The sequence below is a fragment of the Pseudophryne corroboree genome, chromosome 7 (genome assembly GCF_028390025.1).
Source record: "Pseudophryne corroboree isolate aPseCor3 chromosome 7, aPseCor3.hap2, whole genome shotgun sequence".
Lineage (NCBI taxonomy): Eukaryota > Metazoa > Chordata > Amphibia > Anura > Myobatrachidae > Pseudophryne > Pseudophryne corroboree.
This window is the reverse complement of record NC_086450.1, coordinates 497,142,928-497,169,030: the sequence shown is the minus strand read 5'-3', so window position 1 is coordinate 497,169,030 and position 26,103 is coordinate 497,142,928. Positions and strand designations below refer to the sequence as shown.

The 26,103-nt window shown below is 44.1% G+C and overlaps 1 protein-coding gene and 1 pseudogene across 3 annotated transcripts in view; both read left to right on the top strand.

Moving 5' to 3' along the window:
* LOC134945751 (uncharacterized) overlaps nt 1-26,103 on the top strand; it is a 708,129-nt gene that overhangs the window by 172,758 nt on the left and 509,268 nt on the right. The gene's annotated exons all lie outside the window — the stretch shown is intronic.
* On the top strand, nt 550-668 carry LOC134946547 (5S ribosomal RNA; annotated as a pseudogene).

Genomic DNA, 26,103 nt, shown 5'->3' with positions numbered 1-26,103 from the left:
TTATCAATATCTGTTTGTGATAAACATTTGTATCATGCAGTGACATAAGTCAGCTGCTCATTGCAATTTATGTGGCACATTCTTAAACAAATTGTATCTGTTCTTCAATTGGACACAGTGCTGCTATAACTGCTTTTTTCCTTGCAAAATCTCAGTGATTGAACAGTCAGCTGCCTTGTAATGTTGCAAAGTTATATCATTTATCAGTCACCTTATACCAACTAACTCTTTATTAGGAAACTATTTATAACAACTATATTTTGAGATAAGGTGCCACTCAGACAGCTGTATAAAGCAATTCCATATTAATATTACTATTTTTGTCATATCAGTATTTAATCATCACACCTCAATTTGCGTGAGGTCATCATTTTCTCATCATCATTCTTTATGTGTCTCTAACCTTTTCCACATTTTGGTTCCCTCGAAAACCACGGGAGTCCTTTTTAAGGACCATTATTTGGCTACTATTTACCCATTAGTTCTGCTAACAGAACCACAGCTTGCTAAGATTAGCGGCTTTTTAGGCTGAGAGGTACTTACTATATCTTCTACAGTCATACCATGCTGGATCTGCCCGATCTCGTCTGATCTTGGAAGCCAAGCAGCATTGGGCCCGGTCAGTACCAGAAAGGGTGACCTTCCGGGAATACTGGGTACTGTAGTCCAATTAAGGTACATACCTTTCATTGACTAGCAAAAAAACTTTTTTGCAAGCCAACACCACAGGATACGCAATAGAGCTGACCACCTAAAAAGGAGCCCAGCAATAAAAAAGCCGTTTTCTTGAATCTCCTATATGAAAAACACATATATACGTGTAATCATACATTCATGGAGGTAACAAGAATTCCTTTATTTTCGCTATGGACAAATGTCTTACAATAATACTCGTCTAAAATCAAGTGGGTTTACAGCTAAATTATCTGTCACCCACCCCCATTAGGCGAGTGACATATCATTATATCGTCATATTTGTATACCATTTAATACTTGTTTTAATCCTTTTTTGCTGTCTTATACAGCATTAATTACTTTTTTTCTTATAAGGTTAATCAATTAATTAATAATTCTTGTATAAAAAATGTTTCCTTAATAATACTTGAGTATATTCTTATCGTCTGAAGAATAAATTAAAAGTTACGTTTTAATGCTACATATACATTCCACGGATCCATAAATTTGTCATTCAATTATAATCAAGTGTGCCCCAGAGAGACATATCAAACAGTCCCCTTTTTTTGCTTCTCTGCAAAACCACCTTCGGCAATAGTAATTAGTAATGTACAAATTGTACTTAGAGCTGTGTGATTTGTTTTATTGCGGACGCAGGGTTTTGTACACGTGTCTCGGACAAAGTAAAGGACTGCGCATGCAGCGTAAGAGACACGCACGGTCGCGTGTGTTTGCAAAGTGCGTAAGAATGTGGGCGCTAAGTACAAATTACACAATAGTGTCGTTTAGTTCAAAGGTGGGATAGTAGACATTTAATACAATAGCACATAACTATCAGATTTCAAAAGCAGGTTACTCTAAATTTAGTTTAAAAAACTGTATTGCCTCTGGGGTAAAGCTGCCTATCTGAATGATTTGAAATTTTCTGTACAGAAAAAACATAGTGTATTTGAGTGAGCGAATGTAGGAGTGAGTGGATATTGAACCCAGGGAATTCGGGATCCCGTCGTGTGGTACATCAAGTAAGTGGAGGCTTGGTGGCGTGAGGCGGCTGACTCACGTTAGTATAAGGTTTAATACGCAAATTGTGAGGAGATTTGCAGAGGAGCGTAATAGGGAATTGTGCATTGTGTAGTATTGAAGTAAAAAGGTTTTTTGTTACGCTCCGAGCTGAGGGTCACAGTTTGTACATTGACCCATGGTTGTACGGCAGATAGGTAACAAGTACCTATACGCTGTGCGATTGGACCGCGCGTTTGTGGGTGCGATAGATAGCGCAACTTGATACTTTTTTACGAGCTTTTGCGTAAAATCGCGGTATCATTAGCGCTGTAGAGAGCATAAGCAAGCGTGATTTGTGTATAAAAAAGTGTATAGGGAGTTTTCGCTGGTCTCTCTCAGGAAATTCTCCAGTGGCAGATATTTACTGGAAAAGGTAAGTCACTCCTAACACTTCCAGTAAATAGAAACTAGATAGGGCCTCACTGGGTATGCGGTGTTCACTATTGGAGTGAGTCATGGTACTCAATGGAGAAGGAGCGAGTGAAAGCGCTAGGTGTCTTTCACCATCTATTTGCGGTGTGCATTGGGGATTGCGTTTATTGGAAAAAAGTCCGCAATGGGATCCAATTGCACAAGCAGTGGGCGTTTGGTAGCTAGGGTTCAGACTAAAGAAGAGTTGGGACCGAGAAGGTCAGACTCGGGACCGAGAAGGTCAGAATTGCGACCGAGAAGGTCAGCAAGGTTTATTATGTGTGAAAAGTATGGTTCACACACGGAGGCTTTTTGCAATGAATGGTTATGTATGACTGACAAAGATAGGGTACCATTCCCTAGGGTGGGAGCTTTGAACCAAAGGTATTGCAGAACTTAAGGATAAGAATATGTCTGATAAAATCCCGAAAACAAAGGGTCAGACATACAAATTGTTTAAACCTGTGGCAGCAAGAGGGTTTGGTGAGTTTGATCCTAAGGTATTGCAGGTGGTATGTCTAACCAAAGTCATATAAGACAAGAATGGAAATATAAGAACTGTTTGAACTTGTAGCAACAATAAACAAGTAGGAAGAAAAAATAAGAATTTACTCACCGGTAATTCTATTTCTCGTAGTCCGTAGTGGATGCTGGGAACTCCGTAAGGACCATGGGGAATAGACGGCTCTGCAGGAGACTGGGCACAATTAAAGAAAGCTTTAGGTCTATCTGGTGTGCACTGGCTCCTCCCCCTATGACCCTCCTCCTGACCTCAGTTAAGATACTGTGCCCGGAAGAGCTGACACAATAAGGAAGGATTTTGAATCCCGGGTAAGACTCATACCAGCCACACCAATCACACCGTACAACTCGTGAAATTAAACCCAGTTAACAGTATGATAACAACGGAGCCTCCGAACAGATGGCTCTCAACAATAACCCGATTTGTTAACAATAACTATTTACAAGTATTGCAGACAATCCGCACTTGGGATGGGCGCCCAGCATCCACTATGGACTACGAGAAATACAATTACCGGTGAGTAAATTCTTATTTTCTCTGACGTCCTAGTGGATGCTGGGAACTCCGTAAGGACTATGGGGATTATACCAAAGCTCCCAAACGGGCGGGAGAGTGCGGATGACTCTGCAGCACCGAATGAGCAAACTCAAGGTCCTCCTCAGCCAGGGTATCAAATTTGTAAAATTTAGCAAAAGTGTTAGACCCTGACCAAGTAGCCGCTCGGCAAAGTTGCAGTGCCGAGACCCCTCGGGCAGCCGCCCAAGATGAGCCCACCTTCCTTGTGGAATGGGCTTTTACTGACTTAGGCTGCGGCAGTCCTACCGCAGAATGCGCAAGCTGAATAGTGCTACAAATCCAGCGAGCAATAGTCTGCTTAGAAGCAGGAGCACCCAGCTTGTTGGGTGCGTACAGGATAAACAGCGAGTCAGTTTTCCTGACTCTAGCCGTCCTGGAAACATACATTTTCAGGGCCCTGACTACGTCCAGTAACTTGGAATCCTCCAAGTCCCTAGTAGCCGCAGGCACCACAATAGGTTGGTTCACGTGAAAAGCTGATACCACCTTCAGGAGAAACTGAGGACGAGTCCTCAACTCTGCCCCATCCATATGGAAAATCAGATAAGGGCTTTTACAAGATAAAGCCGCTAATTCAGATACACGCCTGGCCGAAGCCAGGGCCAACAGCATGACCACTTTCCACGTGAGATATTTCAAAACCACGGTTTTAAGTGGCTCAAACCAATGTGATTTCAGGAACCCCAAAACCACATTGAGATCCCAAGGTGCCACTGGAGGCACAAAAGGAGGCTGAATATGCAGAACTCCCTTGACAAATGTCTGAACTTCAGGCAGTGAAGCCAATTCTTTCTGGAAGAAAATCGACAGAGCCGAAATCTGGACCTTAATGGACCCCAGTTTGAGGCCCATCGTCACCCCTGCTTGCAGGAAATGCAGGAATCAAACCAGTTGAAATTCCACCGTTGGGGCCTTCCTGGCCTCACACCAAGCAACATATTTCCACCAAATGCGGTGATAATGTTTTGCAGTTACTTCCTTCCTGGCTTTGATCAGGGTAGGAATGACTTCCTCCGGAATGCCCTTTTCCTTCAGGATCCGGTGTTCAATCGCCATGCCGTCAAACGCAGCCGCGGTAAGTCTTGGAACAGGCAGGGCCCCTGCTGCAGCAGGTCCCGCCTTACCGGTAGAGGCCATGGGTCCTCTGAGAGCATCTCTTGAAGTTCCGGGTACCAAGCCCTTCTTGGCCAATCCAGAACCACGAGTATAGTTCTCACTCCTCTCCTTCGTATTATTCTCAGTACCTTTGGTATGAGAGGAAGAGGAAGAAACACATACACCGACTGGTACACCCACGGTGTCACTAGAGCGTCCACAGCTATCGCCTGAGGGTCCCTTGACCTGGCGCAATATATTTTTAGTTTTTTGTTGAGGCGGGACGCCATCATATCCACCTGTGGTCTTTCCCAACGGTTTACAATCATTTGGAAGACTTCTGGATGAAGTCCCCACTCTCCCGGGTGGAGGTCGTGCCTGCTGAGAAAATCTGCTTCCCAGTTGTCCACTCCCGGAATGAACACTGCTGACAGTGCTAACACGTGATTTTCCGCCCATCGGAGAATCCTTGTGGCTTCTGCCATTGCCCTCCTGCTTCTTCTGCCGCCCTGTCTGTTTACATGGGCGACCGCCGTGATGTTGTCTGATTGGATCAGTACCGGCTGGTTTTGAAGCAGGGGTCTTGCTTGGCTTAAGGCATTGTAAATGGCTCTTAGCTCCAGAATATTTATGTGTAGTGAAATTTCCTGATTTGACCACAGTCCCTGGAAATTTCTTCCCTGTGTGACTGCTCCCCAGCCCCGAAGGCTGGCATCCGTGGTCACCAGGACCCAGTCCTGTATCCCGAATCTGCGGCCCTCTAGAAGATGAGCACTCTGCAGCCACCACAGTAGAGATACCCTGGTCCTTGGCGACAGGGTTATCCGCTGATGCATCTGAAGATGCGATCCTGACCACTTGTCCAACAGGTCCCACTGGAAAGTTCTTGCGTGGAACCTGCCGAATGGAATTGCTTCGTATGAAGCTACCATCTTTCCCAGGACTCGCGTGCATTGATGTACCGACACCTGTCCTGGTTTTAGGAGGTTTCTGACTAGAGAAGACAACTCCTTGCCTTTTTCCTCTGGAAGAAACACTTTTTTCTGGTCTGTGTCCAGAATCATTCCCAGGAACAGAAGACGTGTCGTCGGGACCAGCTGTGACTTTGGGATATTGAGAATCCAGCCGTGCTGTTGTAGCACTTCCCGAGAAAGTGCTACCCCCACCAACAACTGTTCCTTGGATCTTGCCTTTATCAGGAGATCGTCCAAGTACGGGATAATTAAAACTCCCTTCTTCCGAAGGAGTATCATCATTTCGGCCATTACCTTGGTAAAGACCCTCGGTGCCGTGGATAACCCAAACGGCAGCGTCTGGAACTGATAGTGACAGTCCTGTACCACAAACCTGAGGTACTCCTGGTGAGGAGGGTAAATGGGGACATGCAGGTAAGCATCCTTGATGTCCAGTGAGACCATGTAATCCCACTCGTCCAGGCTTGCAATTACCACCCTGAGCGATTCCATCTTGAACTTGAATCTTTTTATATACGTGTTCAAGGATTTCAAATTTAAAATGGGTCTCACCGAACCGTCCGGTTTCGGTACCACAAACATTGTGGAATAGTAACCCCTTCCTTGTTGAAGGAGGGGTACCTTGATAATCACCTGCTGTGAATACAGCTTGTGTATAGCCTCCAACACTGCCTCCCTGTCTGAGGGAGTTGTTGGTAAGGCAGATTTTAGGAAACGACGGGGGGGAGACGTCTCGAATTCCAGCATGTACCCCTGAGATACTACCTGAAGGATCCAAGGATCCACCTGTGAGCGAGCCCACTGTGTGCTGAAATTTCTGAGACGGGCCCCCACCGTACCCGGGTCCGCCTGTGGAGCCCCAGCATCATGCGTGGACTTAGCGGAAGCGGGGGAGGACTTCTGCTCCTGGGAACTGGCTGTATGCTGCAGCTTTTTCCCTCTACCTCTGCCTCTTGGCAGAAAGGATGCGCCTTTAGCCCTCTTGTTTTTATGGGACCGAAAGGACTGTACTTGATAATACGGTGCTTTCTTTTGCTGTGAGGTAACCTGTGGCAAAAATGTTGATTTCCCAGCCGTTGCCGTGGAAACAAGGTCTGAAAGACCATCCCTAAACAGCTCCACCCCTTTATAAGGCAAAACTTCCATGTGCCTTTTTGAATCGGCATCGCCTGACCACTGCCGAGTCCATAACCCTCTCCTGGTGGCAATGGACATTGCGCTTATTTTTGATGCCAGCCGGCAAATATCCCTCTGTGCATCACGCATGTATAAGACTGCGTCTTTTATATGCTCTATTGTCAGCAATATATTGTCCCTATCCAGGGTATCAATATTATCCGACAGGGAATCCGACCACGCAGCTGCAGCACTGCACATCCATGCTGAGGCAATAGCTGGTCGCAGTATAATGCCCGTGTGTGTATATATAGACTTCAGGGTAGCCTCCTGCTTTCTATCAGCAGGTTCCTTTAGGGCGGCCGTATCCGGAGACGGTAGTGCCACCTTCTTTGACAAACGTGTAAGCGCTTTATCTACCCTAGGGGGTGTTTCCCAACGTGACCTATCATCTGGCGGGAAAGGGTACGTTGCTAATAACCATTTAGAAATTACTAATTTCTTTTCGGGGGAAGCCCACGCTTCTTCACACACCTCATTTAATTCCTCAGATGCAGGAAAAACTACTGGTAGTTTTTTGTCACCAAACATAATACCCTTTTTTGTGGTACCTGGGGTAATATCAGTAATGTGTAATAAATGTTTCACTGCCTCAATAGGTGGCCCTATTGGAAGTTATATTGGTCTCCTCGTCGTCGACACTGGAGTCGGTATCCGTGTCGACGTCTGTGTCTGCCATCTGAGGTAGCGGGCGTTTCAATGCCCCTGATGGCTTTTGAGACGCCTGGACAGGCACAAGCTGAGTAGCCGGCTGTCCCATGTCGTCAAACCTTTTATGTAAGGAGCTGACACTGTCACGTAATTCCTTCCATAAGTCCATCCACTCAGGTGTCGACCCCACAGGGGGTGACATCACATTTACCGGCATTTGCTCCACCTCCACATCATTTTCCTCATCATACATGTCGACACAGCCGTACCGACACACCGCACACACACAGGGAATGCTCTGATAGAGGACAGGACCCCACAAAGCCCTTTGGGGAGACAGAGGGAGAGTATGCCAGCACACACCAGAGCGCTATATAACACTGGGATATCACTATACAGAGTGTTTTCCCATATAGCTGCTTGTAGTACATATAGTGCGCCTAAATTTAGTGCCCCCCCCTCTCTTTTTTACCCTTCTGTAGTTCAGGACTGCAGGGGAGAGCCAGGGAGCGATCCTTCCAGCGGAGCTGTGAGGGAAAATGGCGCCAGTGTGCTGAGGGAGATGGCTCCGCCCCTCCCCCCCCCAGCGCCCTGCACCCATCAGTGACCGGAGTGTGAGGTGTGCATGAGGAGCAATGGCGCACAGCTGCAGTGCTGTGCGCTGCCTTGTTGAAGACCGAAGTCTTCTGCCGCCGATTTTCTGGACCACCTTCTTGCTTCTGGCTCTGTAAGGGGGACGGCGGCGCGGCTCCGGGACCGGACGACGAGGTCGGGTCCTGTGTTCGATCCCTCTGGAGCTAATGGTGTCCAGTAGCCTAAGAAGCCCAAGCTAGCTGCAAGCAGGTAGGTCCGCTTCTTCTCCCCTTAGTCCCTCGCTGCAGTGAGTCTGTTGCCAGCAGATCTCACTGAAAATAAAAAACCTAAACTATACTTTCTTCTAGGAGCTCAGGAGAGCCCCTAGTGTGCATCCAGCTCAGCCGGGCACAAAAATCTAACTGAGGTCTGGAGGAGGATCATAGGGGGAGGAGCCAGTGCACACCAGATAGACCTAAAGCTTTCTTTAATTGTGCCCAGTCTCCTGCGGAGCCGTCTTTTCCCCATGGTCCTTACGGAGTTCCCAGCATCCACTAGGACGTCAGAGAAAAAGAGAATGCAAGTACACCGCCTTATGTAGATGTGGAAGCAATTACGGCCAGCATACAAACTATAGAAAATAATAAAAATATGAAAAATATCACTGTAACCTATATATGTACTAATGAATGTTGAAGTTTTATTTAGGAGGAGAAGGTGACCTGATTGTTTTCAGCCATTTCTCATGCACCCAGAGGAGTATCCAACCGGTAAAAGAAGAGCAGTAGCCTGTGGGGGAAGTGGCTGAGACCAGTGGAACAGGTAAGTATGGTATCATCCGTGTACATATACAGTAAAACCCAAAAAATAAAACAGAAAAAATCAAGAAAGTAATGTCACAAATGAAAAAAAAAAAACCTGTCCGCACATTAGTATTTGCCAGTAGGAAAGCGGACAGAGACAAGGTAACCCCCGGGTATTTCTTTCAGTTACCATATAAGAAGTATTCATTCCTAGTAATGCCCTTAGTAAAGATGAGCTCGGAAATGTTTGTTGGACCATGTACAGACCCTTAATACGGGATGAGAAGGATTGAATGAATACTTTGCATGACCTAGAAGCTTGTTAAACTTTTTTTTTTTTTGTCTTTTGCAGTAATAGAAAACTCTCCATCTGGATAAGATCACTGGTAAACACTAATTCGGCAAATGGGAGGTGGCTGTCTCTGTGCAAATGGACGGGCTCAATAAGGCATTGAGGGCAGGGTGCAGACTTCTTTGCAAAATTGGAAAGGGGTCACAGTAGCTAATCTTAGATAGTGTGCTGTTGAACATCACAAGAATAGTACTAGGCGCAGAGAACAACAGGTGGAGAGGTTGAGGACGGTGAGTATACAGGCACATACAGGAAAGACCCATCAGTCAAAACCCCAGATCCCTAATGGTCAATAATATGTTACACTTGTAGGAAGGAAGGGCATTTTGCCAGAGATTGTAGGAGTAGTAGGACACATAGTCAATATAGATCCCCTAGACAGAAAACACAAGCCACATTATTAAACACATAGACGGGACCAAGGGACATATGGTAAGGAATCATAAGCCATATAAAAAACACAGATTCGGCTAATGGGAAGAACAAAATAAATGCAACATTACCCTTTGACAAAACTTGCTGGGGGTAAGATGGGGCCTCTAAACTTTTGCTTCTTTTTCCTAGCATAAATGGCCCCTGATTAACTTAATTTTGTTAGATATGATATACATATACTATGCTCCCGCTCAGGAAGTACAACGTATGTTAGACACCCACAAAGACTAATGTTACATATCACTGTTCTAGATGCATGTCCATCACAGGTAGAGGAAATTATCTCACAGATACCGGGTTCCCTATGAACTTAGGATGGACAGGACACTGGATTGATGGCTGGGATAGTCCCAATAGCGATACGACAAACACCAAATTTTTTTTAAGGGGAGTAGACCAAGTAGAGAATCACTTCCCCGAAGTGCCCAATCCAGTTGTCAAATTTTTATAAAATCTTCACCTCTACAAACTCATCTGTCACCAACCTCTATTCTGTTTCTCTACAGTTTTCCTCTTCATCTTCTGCGTTCACACAGGGTGGTACAATACATGGACCCAAGTACAGTTCAAACTCCACATGCCTAGGTCCTTCAGAGTTCTGCCAGAACACAGTATATATCAACAGCACGATAACACCAGTATTACTGCAGTGTGCCTTGTCATGCACAAAGGGTGGAGAGTGGGAGTACTGGTGAAGGGAAATTTTGTATGGACACTGATATGCCTGTTGGTGAATGGCAAACCTGACATTTTCTTTTTCATTTTCTTCTTCTTTCTCTTCTCTAGAGATGTTTCTTTTTTTTTCTTTTTTCTTTTTTTTTGAGTTATGCTCATGGTACTCTACATTGCAAACACACGATAGTTAAATTAAGATACAAAAATGTGTGTTCCCTACAGGAAAAGGCAGTCTGGAGGACAAAGAGGTATGGCCAGGAGTCCTCAGGACTGTGGACAGGTGGACACGGTAAGCAAGTAGCCCCCATAGCATACATTTCAAGTCTAGCTGAGGTGGCACATGGTCGGACTCATCTAGGCAAAGAGGGTATGTGCAGGCTGATGAGAGCCTACTGGTATGCGCCAGGATTCAATTCTCATGCAGGTAAGAGAGCAATGACCTGTCTTGCTTGCTTGAGGAAGAATATTGGTAAAGCAATACCAACAGAGCCATCCGATATCCCTCCTGCAGACGGATCTTTTCAGGAAATACAAAGCGACTTCGTACAGTTAACACCCTTTAGGAATTATTGTTATGTATTGGTGTGCACTGATGTTTTCTCAAACTGGGTAGAGGCATTTCCTGCCACCACGGATGCTGCTGTGTTTACCACAAAGAAAAATTGCGCAGAAATTTGTGTGTAGATAATGGTACTCCTAGAAGTAGGAGCAAAGCTTGAAATTGTACTATTGTGATCATAGATACTGCCACTAGTATTATGTAGCTTCGGAACCACTCCCAGATCTTCACTCAACGAATCACCCTCTTCGAAATTTGTTTTTGTATTTGTGTCTTTTTGGGTTGTTTTTGGAAGACAACCTCATGTCCTGATTGATCCGCACAATGATCAGAAATACACCAATGAGGTGACAGTACAGTACCTTATTGAGATGAGCCAGCATTTGAGAACTTGACAAAAGAACTTGAAACTGTTGATTGCTGGTATGCCAAATACTAACTGTCTTGATTGTGAACCAAGAGACTGTGTGATTGTTCTTACGCTCAGGTTGCCCAATAGACAGGTGGGAAGGACCATACCAAGTTTTGTTGACAGCACTAAAGGTCGCCGAAAGAGAGACTTGGGTCCACTCGTCCCACTGCAAGAAGGTCGCTGACCCGGAGAGAACTCGTGACAAAGTAGTTTATTGCTCACATTCATCGAGTTTGTGTAGTTTGGTAACTGTGTGTTCGAAGTGAACTGTGTGTTCCAAGTGAACTGTGTGTTCAAAGAGCAAAGCAAAGCGATCACAAAAGTATCACCAGAGACTCTGTTCCGTGAAGACTGAGAGGCGGCACTGTTGAACACTACCTGAGCGTACTAAAGGATTGCAGAAAGACCAGTCATTGTAATTGATTTGTTATGAACAAAAGTTGTTTTGTTCTATTTCTCTTTTCTCTCTTTCCCGCTGACAAACATTTTTTTCAGGATATTCTATTTTTGCAAGGTTTTTTTATGAGGAGTCGAGTGTGGGACTGGAACTAGTTTCTGGAGGAAGGAGTGATTTCCTTATAGGATCCTAGGATTAGCCGATCAGTTTGTTAAAAAAATCAGAGAAAAATCAAAGGTCTAGTAGTTATGGAGTTCGGAGGTAATCAGGAACAATCGGACAATGGCTATTCACACATTGCAGATAAAGAGCTCATTAATATTTGTGGAAGAAAGGTTTATGAGTGGCTCTCCCCGAACTCCGAAGGTTTATGTTATTTAGGAAGGACACTACTTATAACCCTTGTTCAATAATTAAACAGACCTAGCATACGTTCCAGAAATGGAAACAATGTTCAGAAAATGATAGGAATATGTAGATCATGAAAATTTTATATGTCACTGTCACGATTTGTTTGTGTCGTCTTCATCTACCCAGCAGAACCTCAATCGAATCCAAACATCAGTGTACAAAGACGTAGGTACATGAATGTGTGAAATGTTCATCGCAAATCAGACATTATAGGCCAAAGCACTGTCCCAGCATTCTCTATAGGTTGAGTGTTGTCCCACACCCAACCAGTGGTCCCGTGACCGCTGAGTGCATATAGAGGATGTCTCGTCCTCCTCCCTGTCTTCTCCAAATATAGTCAAGTGTCTGATTTGCAAATTGTGTCTAGGTCACCGATTATTGTATGAAATATTTTTTTTCTTAAGTTAATAATTGATGGCAGTTATTGTTTGCTGCCAAAGGGTGGACTGTAGAAGTAAAAAAAAATACATAAAAAGAACATACAAACTACACACATATAAGTCGCTATACTTGCAAATACGCGCAGCGAGCACAGCAATATATGGTAACACACGCATTTACACGGACATGCCACAGAGATGGATTCGACACTTATTTTCATGCAGTACATAATTATAATAATATCAAGCGCCAGACATCATGATGATTTTAAATTATATAATGAAGTAATGTCATGTATGTGTATTATTTGAACGAAGCAAGATAGACCTGTCATATTTACTATTAAAGCAACCAGATTAATGTGTAAATTAATTTGATACTTGTTATTAAGTTGTAGGACATTGCAACAAGGAATTGTGATTAAATGTATAAAAGGTAAATTCACTTTTATTAGAACAATAGATATTCCAAACAGGTAGTGGACAGGAAGCTCAGGCCAGCCCTTTGGATGTCTTCAAGGCTGAACCTGATTAGCATATACAAAGAGACTAGTGACTCATCATGAATCCCTCCCCCAAAAACTACATAACACATTGCTGAGCACACAGGAGGGCATTTGCTTTTTTGTCTCAGAGGATGATGGACTTGCTGGCAGATCAGTTCCTGTATTTATTTACAAAGAGAGAGAGACATAAGATGCATTGAAGGAATGGTAATTGTATCGCTGGCCTGTAACTGTATGTAACTGTATGTATTAACTGCTTACTGTATGAGTTGTAACTATATATATACTATGTATACTGTACATTGTAATATATATATTGAATCCATATCCTTTTAATAACAAATATATACATCAATGAGCTTTGGAACTCATATAATGTGTGGGTGTATTGTTTTCTCTTATGGGATGCAGTGTTTTGCTATGTATAGCGCACATTCAGGGCACATGGTAATAAGAGGTGCAGGCGTTTACAATATATATTAGAGCGGGCATTTTAAATATTTGTGAGAAAGCAATTTGGCATTCACACAGGATATAACAGCAGATAGTCAACAATACTGTTAGATGAGTTGCATAGAGTTCATGACCAAGGGTTTGTGAGACACTCAGCTGGATGCTTGTTCTCAGATGCGAAGTAATAGCTAGGCATCAGTTTCACTAGAAGCAGAGACAATACTTGGTACTTGAACTCAGGTGTACAATAAAGATGGGTTGCTAGATATCTGGGTTAGCTGGAATACGGCTAGTTGCTTAAACTCAGGTGAACTGTAGAGCAGGTTATCCGGATAGCTGGAACAGTTGAGACATGACTGAATGCTTGAGCACAGGTGTACTGCAGAGCAGGGTAACTGGATAGCTGGAACAGCCGGGTCATGGCTGAATGCTTGAGCACAGGTGCATTGCAGAGCAGGGTCAACTGGGAACTCTCCTGAGAAAGCAAACGGCAGGACAACAAAGCACTGACACCAGGAAGTGCTAGTGAAGGATATTTATACCCCTGGGTCTCAGTTGATTGGTTCCTTCCCACTGATGCCGTTTCCTGTGAATGACCATTGGTGCTTAGTGGAAGAAGAACCCGGAAGTAATATGGCATGCTGAAATACGTATATTTGGCAACATGCCATACACCACACACAGTGACAAGGAAAAGCTCAGAATAGTAGTCCTGCTACTGCTGTTTCATGCACTAGAATGTATTTTGCAAAATCCAGGGCCAAACAGTCAGGAATCCTCTGTAAATTCACATGCACCACCTTCTCGCTCTTAGTCTAGATGTGTCACCTCTAAAACAGGCAAATGAGTGCACAAAAACAACAATAAGGCTGAAGAACAAACTGTGTATTTCCAAACCTCACAGATTACATAGGAGAATCTAAGGTTGTCCATGAGTGCTATGCCTGACATTTCTGATTCTGACTCTAATAAACCTCATTCCACCATTTTTGATCCCTCTGCAAATGTGAGGATGAGTATAGTAAAAGTAATGATGGTGATGGATTTGATATAGAAATTGAGGATGCTACTGTGGAAGTTGTGAATCTGCAAAATGATGAGGGGAATAATTGTGTATCTAACATTAATGAGGATGATGGTGAGGATAAATGTGTTGGACAAGTACAAGCTGATAAAACACAGTAGGAGGATATTGTTTGTTTTGTAGTAAGTCAGCCATAGGGAAGCTTTCTTACTGTGTCCGCCCATCCCCTACGCTCCACCCTGCCTCTCCCCACCTGCCCCACACACATAAAAAAAATCACAAAACTGGCAGGTTGGGTTGGTGGGAAACTTTATTTACACGCGGTGAGTATAGGGGAAGCCGGGAGGAGGCAACGGATGACGACAGCCGTAGCATCAGGCTCAGCGGCTGCTGACTGCACAGCATGGCCTCACAGTCACAGGTCATGCTGCGCAGGCGGAGCCGGACAGCGTTGAGCATCCTGAGGATGCTCAACGCTGCCCGGCATTAATGGGCCGCCTGATCCCGCAATGCCCAGGATTGAATCTTAGCCTATTTTAGGCCTAGATCCCGCTGATCCCGGGATTGGCCACCCTAGTCAGCCACCAGTGGCAGCACTTCATGTCAGTGATAAGAAATACACTGTAACTCCTGGATAAAAGACCACAAAAGCCACCTCTTCCGTGTGAAAATATTGTAAAGGCATCTGTAACAGTTGTAGTGCGAAAGTAGTAAAGGGAGGGATGGTAGCCATCTAGGCACCTCCACCCTGTTACATCATTTGCAGAGAGTTAATTCAGGTTGTTTATAAAAATCTGAAAAATCATATAAAATAATACTGAGCAGTCCAACATCATCTAGCAACAGCACGGATTGCAGTGACGTGCGGTGAGGCAGAGCCTTTCCTGTCATACTAACGTTTGCACCAAAGTTCAATATAATGTATATTAAAAAAAAATACTAAGAAAATATTAGAAATATCTTCTTTGTAGTATTCTAATCACTTTTATAGTCAAAACTCTGGAGTAAAAAGTATATGACAGGTTAGTGCCTCCCCTACCTACCCCTGCCTTCGTCTACCTTTCCTACACCTCTCTGATCAAAACTCACCACATTTCCACCAGTATATACTGCTGCACCTGTGTATAATGTCCAGATATACTGCTGCACCTGTGTATAATGCCCAGATATACTGCTGCACCTGTGTATAATGCCCAGATATACTGCTGCACCTGTGTATAATGCCCAGATATACTGCTGCACCTGTGTATAATGCTCACATGTATATATACATGTATATACTGCTGCACCTGTGTATAATGCCCACATGTATATACTGCTGTACCTGTGTATAATGCCCACATGTATATACTGCTGCACATGTGTATAATACCCACACGTATATACTGCTGCACTGAGGTATAATGCCCACATGTATATACTGCTGCACTGAGGTATAATGCCCACATGTATATACTGCTGCACCTATGTATAATGCCCACATGTATATACTGCTGCACCTGTGTATAATGCCCACATGTATGTACTGCTGCATCTGTGTATAATCCCCATATGTATATACACCTGCACCTGAGTATAATGCCCACATGTAAATACTGCTGCACATATGTATAATGCTCACATGTATATACCACTGCACCTGTGTATAATGCCCACATGCATATACTGCTGCACCTGTGTATAATGCTCACATGTATATACTGCTGCACCTGTGTATAATGCCCACATGAACCCTTGGGCTCATATACTGTGTGTAAATCTGGCTCTAGTACTAACCATTGCCTCCTGAGACATTTCCCTCACCTCACATCCCTGACGGATAGATACCAGCACATGCAATCTCCACCGCCAACACCTTCATTATCAACCTCCTCATCTATTAAAGGTAGTCCTGCATCCAATTTGCAAAGGCAAAGTGGCTCCTCCCCTAATCAGGATTCATAAGAAGTATCATTGTGCGCTAGGGCTACTGCTGCTGGGGGTAACTCTTTATCACAGAATGAGACCAAGTAGACTAGTACTAGTTCTCACAATTGTCTGTGAAACAATATTTGGAAGAGAAACCAAGTATGACCACAACCATTCTGCTGCACAGTGGATCACTGAAGCCATAATGGCTATTGGGGTTATATAGAGATGAACCCAGATCACTGCATACGCAGCCAGATCTGAGTTCATATCCGCACATGCTTGGGGCCGGCCAGCACAGGGCAAGACCGCCCAGCATGTGTGAGGCCACCTCCTGATACAGATGCCTCGGAACTAAGGTTGGCCTGCCCCTGTTTTTCCCGGCACCACTCCCGCTGTAAATTACTTGTATATTACGCTCTTTATTTTCTTTGCCAGGACCAAAGGATTTGCAACATCTTGCAATTGGATCAGTACATTTTGGCAACATTGTTTGATCCTAGGTTTTTTGGTCTTATGTAATATCTTTCTTTCCAACTGACACAGATCTTAAGAATGCAAAGAGCTCCTTGGAAGCAAGTTGTCATGTGGCACATGACGCACCTCCTGCTTCAGTTTCTTTAGCAAATGCTATTTTTAGGAAAGAAAATTACCTTTTCCAAGAGACCCATGGCTGATGATGTAATGAGTCAACTCAGCACACCAGAGAGAAATTATATCTGGTTAGACTTAAAATAAATGCTACATACAGTATAATGTACTGACATCTCTACCATATCTCAGACTGATACAATAAGCATCCATATAATGGTGGAGGAACACTGCAATGATAATGTACAAATCAGCATCACACACAATTCCTTTAAATATTGGGAGGGAAAAAAAACAATTTGGAGCCACTTGTACAAACTAACTATAATGTACTTAAGCCGCCCATTCTCCAGTGTGTACTCAGAAAAAATGCTTAACACAGCCGTTAACTTTGTGAGCAATTAGCACTGGAGGCTACTACCAAAAAAATGTGGTACAACTGATGCTCATTAAAATGAATTACAAATTCTATGAGGAATAGCTTTGCCAGCAACTACAGAGACGGTAATGGTGGATTCCAGGGGAAGCAATCAGTTTGCCGGCTTTTGGGATCCCCGTGGTCACGATACCGATGCCGGAATCATGACAGCCGGAATACCGGCTCACAGGGGCTATTCCCATTCGTGGGTGTCCACAACACCCATAGAGTAGGAATAGAACCTGTGGTGAGTGCAACAAGCCACCGAACGTGCAGCAAGCCCACAAGGGGCTTCGTTGCACTCCCCCCCCCCCCCCCTCCAGCTGGAATTCTGACTGGAGGGATGCCGCTGTCGGGGTACTGATAGCTGGCATCCCGCCTGCAGGTAAAACATATGTATTCCAGATTCCAGTGATGTTGAGCCAATATTTTGTGATGATGACTTTGACAACAGTGATGAGGGTAATAATGAGGATGATGTCATATTCAGCTTTAAGAATGTTTAACAAATAACAAGTGGCGCTAGACAACCAGAATACGATAAAACATTTATTGGCTAAAATACATATAGAAATTACAACAACCTCCCGGGGGTAATTAATCTTAAAACATCACAATGTCTGATTAAACACTTAATAAGCCTGATTAATAGCATGTAATTAGTATATCATTAACACCTGGAAGGTGAACAGCCTTTAGTGGATGGTAAATGTGCACACTAATATTGCTAATTGATAGGAAAAAAGTCACTAGCAACTGTATTCTATTTACCAGTTGCAAACATCAAAGGTTCATGACAATGGATAGCTGTTGCAGAAAAGAAACACATGTATGTTAATAGCTGTGTGCACACAGTTACCACTGGGCAGGAGCTCCTTCAATCTCTGCTCCCTGGTGTTGTCCCACAATCCGGATGGAGACACTCGCCAGAGCCTCAGTGGACAATCTGGAAGCCGCGCCGTGCGGGGTGTCTGGATGCGCCGTCCTAGCCCAGTCCACACCGTCTCCGGTACCTCCGTACTTTGCAACCGGAGGCTGTTAGCTGGTAAATCCGGAGTAAAAGGGAAAAGCGTTCCTGGTGTGTATGACCCACAGTGAGCCTATCCTCTGGTGGGCGGGCGTCCGAAGGAGGCTCCGTTCGCCGGTCTGCGCCGGACTTGGAAAGGCAGCACTCGTATTTACCACCGTTCAACTTGGAGTATGCGGTCTGGCTGCAAGGGTGAAAAAATGCAGCACAGAAGTCTCCAACCGCAATTGTAGGTAGTAGATCCAAATCAGCAGGGCTTATCACTGTTTGGGTGTAAAGCTTCCCGTGGCTTTGGGGTGTAGATCCTTGTAGTAGGAAGCCTGTATCCTTAACGCGTTTCAACGCCAGCAGGGCGTCTTTTTCGAAAGGCAGGTACCTGCCTTTCGAAAAAGACGCCCTGCTGGCGTTGAAACGCGTTAAGGATACAGGCTTCCTACTACAAGGATCTACACCCCAAAGCCACGGGAAGCTTTACACCCAAACAGTGATAAGCCCTGCTGATTTGGATCTACTACCTACAATTGCGGTTGGAGACTTCTGTGCTGCATTTTTTCACCCTTGCAGCCAGACCGCATACTCCAAGTTGAACGGTGGTAAATACGAGTGCTGCCTTTCCAAGTCCGGCGCAGACCGGCGAACGGAGCCTCCTTCGGACGCCCGCCCACCAGTGGATAGGCTCACTGTGGGTCATACACACCAGGAACGCTTTTCCCTTTTACTCCGGATTTACCAGCTAACAGCCTCCGGTTGCAAAGTACGGAGGTACCGGAGACGGTGTGGACTGGGCTAGGACGGCGCATCCAGACACCCCGCACGGCGCGGCTTCCAGATTGTCCACTGAGGCTCTGGCGAGTGTCTCCATCCGAATTGTGGGACAACACCAGGGAGCAGAGATTGAAGGAGCTCCTGCCCAGTGGTAACTGTGTGCACACAGCTATTAACATACATGTGTTTTGTTTTGTTTTTTTCTGCAACAGCTATCCATTGTCATGAACCTTTGATGTTTGCAACTGGTAAATAGAATACAGTTGCTAGTGACTTTTTTCCTATCAATTAGCAATATTAGTGTGCACATTTACCATCCACTAAAGGCTGTTCACCTTCCAGGTGTTAATGATATACTAATTACATGCTATTAATCAGGCTTATTAAGTGTTTAATCAGACATTGTGATGTTTTAAGATTAATTACCCCCGGGAGGTTGTTGTAATTTCTATATGTATTTTAGCCAATAAATGTTTTATCGTATTCTGGTTGTCTAGCGCCACTTGTTATTTGTTTTATAGCTTTCATTATAAGGGATTGGCAATTCCCTTTTTCAAGAGGCTGCTGACAACCTAGTGCAGTGTTATTCACCTGAGCGCATAGTTTTTTCTATTTTTCTTAAGAATGTTTAACACTGTTTGGCTTAAGACCACTGGTTTAACTAAACCACCAAAATTATTTCCTTTTGGAGACCAAAACAAATCAAGCACTTCAGCCACAAAAGAGGCTCAAAACACAGTGTAAAAATACAGTTGCTGTCACTGAAGTGCTTTGTTTGTTAAACTGTATGTCTTTTTTAATATACAACATAAGGGTGTATGATATATAACAAAGAAAATTCCATCATGCAGCACTTTTCATTATGGGCTTCGCGCACCTTGGTGTACTGGTGTAAAGACTAATAGCCTGTTACCTCATCTCCATTTGCCAATACTGGCCTCATGCCTGTGATTTGTTGGTTTGAGAATTTTGTTACGTTTTGTACTAGACTTTAACTCTGTATTGAATTGCCTGAATTGGCCCTTATCCTGTTAATTGCTGTTTGAGTTCAGTTTGTATTCACAAATCCATCCACAAGTTTGTGACATCCTTCCTGTTAATTGCTCTTTGGGCTCATTTTGTATTCACTAATCCATCCACGGGTTTGTGACATCCTTATAGGATATAATCAATGCTTTGCATTCCACTTCGCCATCACCTCCAGTCACCTGTACTTTCCTCTGGCCTGCAATTTACTTTTTTGGTGTAAATTTGATGGTGATTTAGTTTTCTTCTAGAATTTACTGTAGCAGCAATCACCTGTACAGGCCCAAGCCTGTGATTTGCTGTTTGGTTTCAGTTTGTATATGAAAACTCGTATTTGGAAGCTTGGTTTATAATATTTTGTTCTATATTTCAAATGTATTATTCCTTATGGTAATAAATGTTTTTTCTTCCACTACATACTCCAATCATGTATACTGGCCACCTGCCTGTGATTTGGTGTCTGGAGTACTACTAGACTTTACCCTGGCAGCAATCATCTGTACTTGCCTGAGGCTAGTGATTTGCTTTTTGCTATTGGTGATATATTGTATTTTCTTAGAGGCCTTTAGTTTTAGGCTATTAGTTCTTGATTAGTTAAAGCATCTATAGGGTTGGATAGTTTATTTAACTGCCATCCTCTCTGCCCCTGCTGTGACACTCTGGGCCTAATTCAGATCTGATCGCAGCAGCAAATTTGTTAGCTAATGGGTAAAACCATGTGCACTGCAGGGGGGGCAGATATAACAAGTGCAGAGAGCGTTAGATTTGGGTGGGTTATTTTGTTTCTGTGCAGGGTAAATATTGACTGCTTTATTTTTACGCTGCAATTTAGATTTCAGTTTGAACACACCTCACCCAAATCTAAATCTCTCTGCACATGTTACATCTGCCCTCCCCTGCAGTGCACATGGTTTTGTCCATTAGCTAACAAATTTGCTCCTGCGATCAGATCTGAATTAGGCCCTATGTTTCATAAATATTTATATTACAAACTGCCATGTGTTTTGAGCCTCTGCTCTGTCACTTAGTTTAGCTAACCTGCTCATTGCAGCCTTTGGTCAATATTGATAAAGATAATACAGGTTGAGTATCCCTTATCCAAAATGCTTGGGACCAGAGGTATTTTGGATATTGGATTTTTCCGTATTTTGGAATAATTGCATACCATAATGAGATAACATGGTGATGGGACCCAAGTCTAAGCACAGAATGCATTTATGTTACATATACACCTTATATACACAGCCTGAAGGTCATTTTAGCCAATATTTTTTATAACTTTGTGCATTAAACAAAGTGTGTCTACATTCACACAATTCATTTATGTTTCATATACACCTTATACACACAGCCTGAAGGTCATTTAATACAATATTTTTAATACATTTGTGTATTAAACATAATTGTGTACATTGAGCCATCAAAAAACAAAGGTTTCACTATCTCACTCTCACTCAAAAAAGTCCGTATTTCGGAATATTCCGTATTTCGGAATATTTGGATATGGGATACTCAACCTGTATTGTGAGGTGGTCAAAATTAACTGGAATTACGTCCAAGTGAATGTTATTGATGTTATATGATTTTTGTTGTTTTAATCAATTTGTAAAGAACTCCAAAACTAAAACAATTCAGTCTGGTTTGCCAAAACCAAAACATGATGAATATTTAGAACCAAAACAGTGTTATGCGCTCATCTCTAATTTTAATCTCTGTCTTGATACTGATTTATCTCAAATCTTACACCACATTTAGCATTTTGACTAATAACCTGGGTACCAGTAAATATTGATGAACCTGATTATTTTGTTTGCATGATAGTTACTACAAAAGAGCCTACCCTCCAATATTTCAAAATTGGGTAAAATTAGGAAAACCCCAGAATCACACAGACCACATCCAATTAACTATGTGACCAAGACCCTTTCTCTTTGCCACTGAACTGTGGAGAGTATGGGCTTAGAACACAATTTGACTTAGGTATTGGGAAATTGGTTGATAGAATCAGACATTAAACATCATGAGAATTTACCTTTGCAGACTTGTATACCCTTAGATATCCCCCTCCCCATATTTCCCAAAAAAATTTTTTCTAGTTTTTATGTCTGTGATCTATTTTCCTTTTTTTAGCACATAAAGCAACAAACATGTAAGAGAATAATTTATTGTTCGGCCATTTAATAAGAGCAGACATTGAATGTATATGGAAATACGAAGTGGGAATAAGAGATAAGACATCAAATGGTGGGTTCCAAAAGAATAATATTAAGACAGAAAGGATCTTATGTGAGCTACAGTACAAATGTAATATCACAGCATGAATCCTGCATTGTGGTTCCTCTTGTCTCCTTTTGCCAATTTCCCTAGTTTAGTAAAGCAGTGCATGGATTTGCTTGCCAAGATGGCAGCCTCTTCAGCAGCACAAACTGGTATTACAGTTGATTAAAGGAGTTGGCCAGATCGAGGAGATTCTTGTCAAATGTAAATGTTTTGCAAGATTGTGTTAATGTAATGTAGAAAGGAATGGATAAGACACAGTTACAGGGGCTTCGTCTGCTTTGCAGAAAGTTGTACAACTTTAGTTTTCTAGATGTACTTTGACACAAGGAACATATAAAAGAAGTTTCAATCTCACTCACTCTTATGACCATAAAACCATAAATTATATTAGAATTTACTATTAGGATTTACTGAGCAGTAATTTAGGATGAAAATGCAATACAGGTTGAGTATCCCATATCCATATATTCCGAAATACGGAATATTCTGAAATACTGACTTTTTTGAGTGAGAGTGAGATAGTGAAACCTTTGTTTTTTGATGTCTCAATGTACACAAACTTTGTTTAATACACAAAGTTATTAAAAAATAAGAATTTACTTACCGATAATTCTATTTCTCGTAGTCCGTAGTGGATGCTGGGGACTCCGTAAGGACCATGGGGATTAGCGGCTCCGCAGGAGACAGGGCACAAAAGTAAAAGCTTTAGGATCAGGTGGTGTGCACTGGCTCCTCCCCCTATGACCCTCCTCCAAGCCTCAGTTAGGATACTGTGCCCGGACGAGCGTACACAATAAGGAAGGATCTTGAATCCCGGGTAAGACTCATACCAGCCACACCAATCACACTGTACAACCTGTGATCTGAACCCAGTTAACAGCATGATAACAGCGGAGCCTCTGAAAAGATGGCTCACAACAATAATAACCCGATTTTTGTAACAATAACTATGTACAAGTATTGCAGACAATCCGCACTTGGGATGGGCGCCCAGCATCCACTACGGACTACGAGAAATAGAATTATCGGTAAGTAAATTCTTATTTTCTCTGACGTCCTAAGTGGATGCTGGGGACTCCGTAAGGACCATGGGGATTATACCAAAGCTCCCAAACGGGCGGGAGAGTGCGGATGACTCTGCAGCACCGAATGAGAGAACTCCAGGTCCTCCTCAGCCAGGGTATCAAATTTGTAGAATTTTGCAAACGTGTTTGCCCCTGACCAAGTAGCTGCTCTGCAAAGTTGTAAAGCCGAGACCCCTCGGGCAGCCGCCCAAGATGAGCCCACCTTCCTTGTGGAATGGGCATTTACAGATTTTGGCTGTGGCAGGCCTGCCACAGAATGTGCAAGCTGAATTGTATTACAAATCCAACGAGCAATCGTCTGCTTAGAAGCCGGAGCACCCAGCTTGTTGGGTGCATACAGGATAAACAGCGAGTCAGTTTTCCTGACTCCAGCCGTCCTGGAAACATATATTTTCAGGGCCCCGACAACATTTAGCAACTTGGAGTCCTCCAAGTCCCTAATAGCCGCAGGTACCACAATAGGCTGGTTCAGGTGAAACGCTGACACCACCTTAGGGAGAAACTGGGGACGAGTCCGCAGTTCTGCCCTGTCCGAATGGAAAATCAGATATGGGCTTTTGTGAGACAAAGCCGCCAATTCTGACACTCGCCTGGCCGAAGCCAGGGCCAACAGCATGATCACTGTCCATGTGAGATATTTTAAATCCACAGATTTGAGCGGTTCAAACCAATGTGATTTGAGGAATCCCAGAACTACATTGAGATCCCACGGTGCCACTGGAGGCACAAAAGGGGGCTGTATATGCAGTACTCCCTTGACAAATGTCTGGACTTCAGGAACTGAAGCCAATTCTTTCTGGAAGAAAATCGACACGGCCGAAATTTGAACCTTAATGGACCCCAATTTGAGGCCCATAAACACTCCTGTTTGCAGGAAATGCAGGAATCGACCGAGTTGAAATTCCTCCGTGGGGGCCTTCCTGGCCTCACACCACGCAACATATTTTCGCCAAATGCGGTGCTAATGTTGTGCGGTCACCTCCTTTCTGGCTTTGACCAGGGTAGGGATGACCTCTTCCGGAATGCCTTTTTCCCTTAGGATCCGGCGTTCAACCGCCATGCCGTCAAACGCAGCCGCGGTAAGTCTTGGAAACAGACATGGTCCTTGCTGAAGCAAGTCCCTTCTTAGCGGCAGAGGCCATGGGTCCTCTGTGATCATCTCTTGAAGTTCCGGGTACCAAGTCCTTCTTGGCCAATCCGGAGCCACGAGTATAGTTCTTACTCCTCTCCGTCTTATAATTCTCAGTACCTTGGGTATGAGAGGCAGAGGAGGGAACACATACACCGACTGGTACACCCACGGTGTTACCAGATCGTCCACAGCTATTGCCTGAGGGTCCCTTGACCTGGCGCAATACCTGTCCAGTTTTTTGTTGAGGCGGGACGTTTCCCAACGGTTCACAATCATGTGGAAGACTTCCAGATGAAGTCCCCACTCTCCCGGGTGGAGGCCATGCCTGCTGAGGAAGTCTGCTTCCCAGTTGTCCACTCCCGGAATGAACACTGCTGACAGTGCTACCACATGATTTTCCGCCCAGCGAAGAATCCTTGCAGTTTCTGCCCTCGCCCTCCTGCTTCTTGTGCCGCCCTGTCTGTTTACGTGGGCGGCTGCCGTGATGTTGTCCGACTGGATCAGCACCGGTTGACCCTGAAGCAGAGGTCTTGCTAGGCTTAGAGCATTGTAAATTGCCCTTAGCTCCAGTATATTTATGTGAAGTGAAGTCTCCAGACTTGACCACACTCCCTGGAAATTCCTTCCCTGTGTGACTGCTCCCCAGCCCCTCAGGCTGGTATCCGTGGTCACCAGGACCCAGTCCTGAATGCCGAATCTGCGGCCCTCTAGAAGATGAGCACTCTGCAGCCACCACAGAAGAGACACCCTTGTCCTTGGAGACAGGGTTATCCGCTGACGCATCTGAAGATGCGATCCGGACCATTTGTCCAGCAGATCCCACTGAAAAGTTCTTGCGTGAAATCTGCCGAATGGAATCGCTTCGTAGGAAGCCACCATTTCCCAGGACCCTTGTGCAATGATGCACTGACACTTTTCCTGGTTTTAGGAGGTTCCTGACTAGCTCGGATAACTCCTTGGCTTTCTCCTCCCTGAGAAACACCTTTTTCTGGACTGTGTCCAGAATCATCCCTAGGAACAGCAGACGTGTCGTCTGGATCAGCTGCGATTTTGGAATATTTAGAATCCACCCGTGCTGTTGTAGCAGCACCCGAGATAGTGCTACTCCGACCTCCAACTGTTCCTTGGACTTTTCCCTTATCAGGAGATCGTCCAAGTAAGGGATAATTAAGACGCCTTTTCTTCGAAGAAGAATCATCATTTTGGCCATTACCGTGGTAAAGACCCGGGGTGCCGTGGACAATCCAAACGGCAGCGTCTAAAACTGATAGTGACAGTTCTGTACCCCGTACCTGAAGTACCCTTGGTGAGAAGGGCAATTTGGGACATGAAGGTAAGCATCCTTGATGTCCAGGGACACCATATAGTGCCCCTCTTCCAGGTTCGCTATCACTGCTCTGAGTGACTCCATCTTGAATTTGAACCTTTGTATGTAAGTGTTCAAAGATTTTAGATTTAGAATAGGTCTCACCGAGCCGTCTGGCTTCGGTACCACAAATAGTGTGGAATAATACCCCTTCCTTTGGTGAAGGAGGGGTACTTTGATTATCACCTGCTGGAAATACAGCTTGTGAATTGCTTCCAATACTGCCTCCCTGTCGGAGGGAGACGTTGGTAACGCAGACTTCAGGAACCTGCGAGGGGGAGACATCTCGAATTCCAATCTGTACCCCTGGGAAACTACCTGTAAGATCCAGGGGTCACTTGCGAGTGAGCCCACTGCGCGCTGAAACTCTTGAGACGACCCC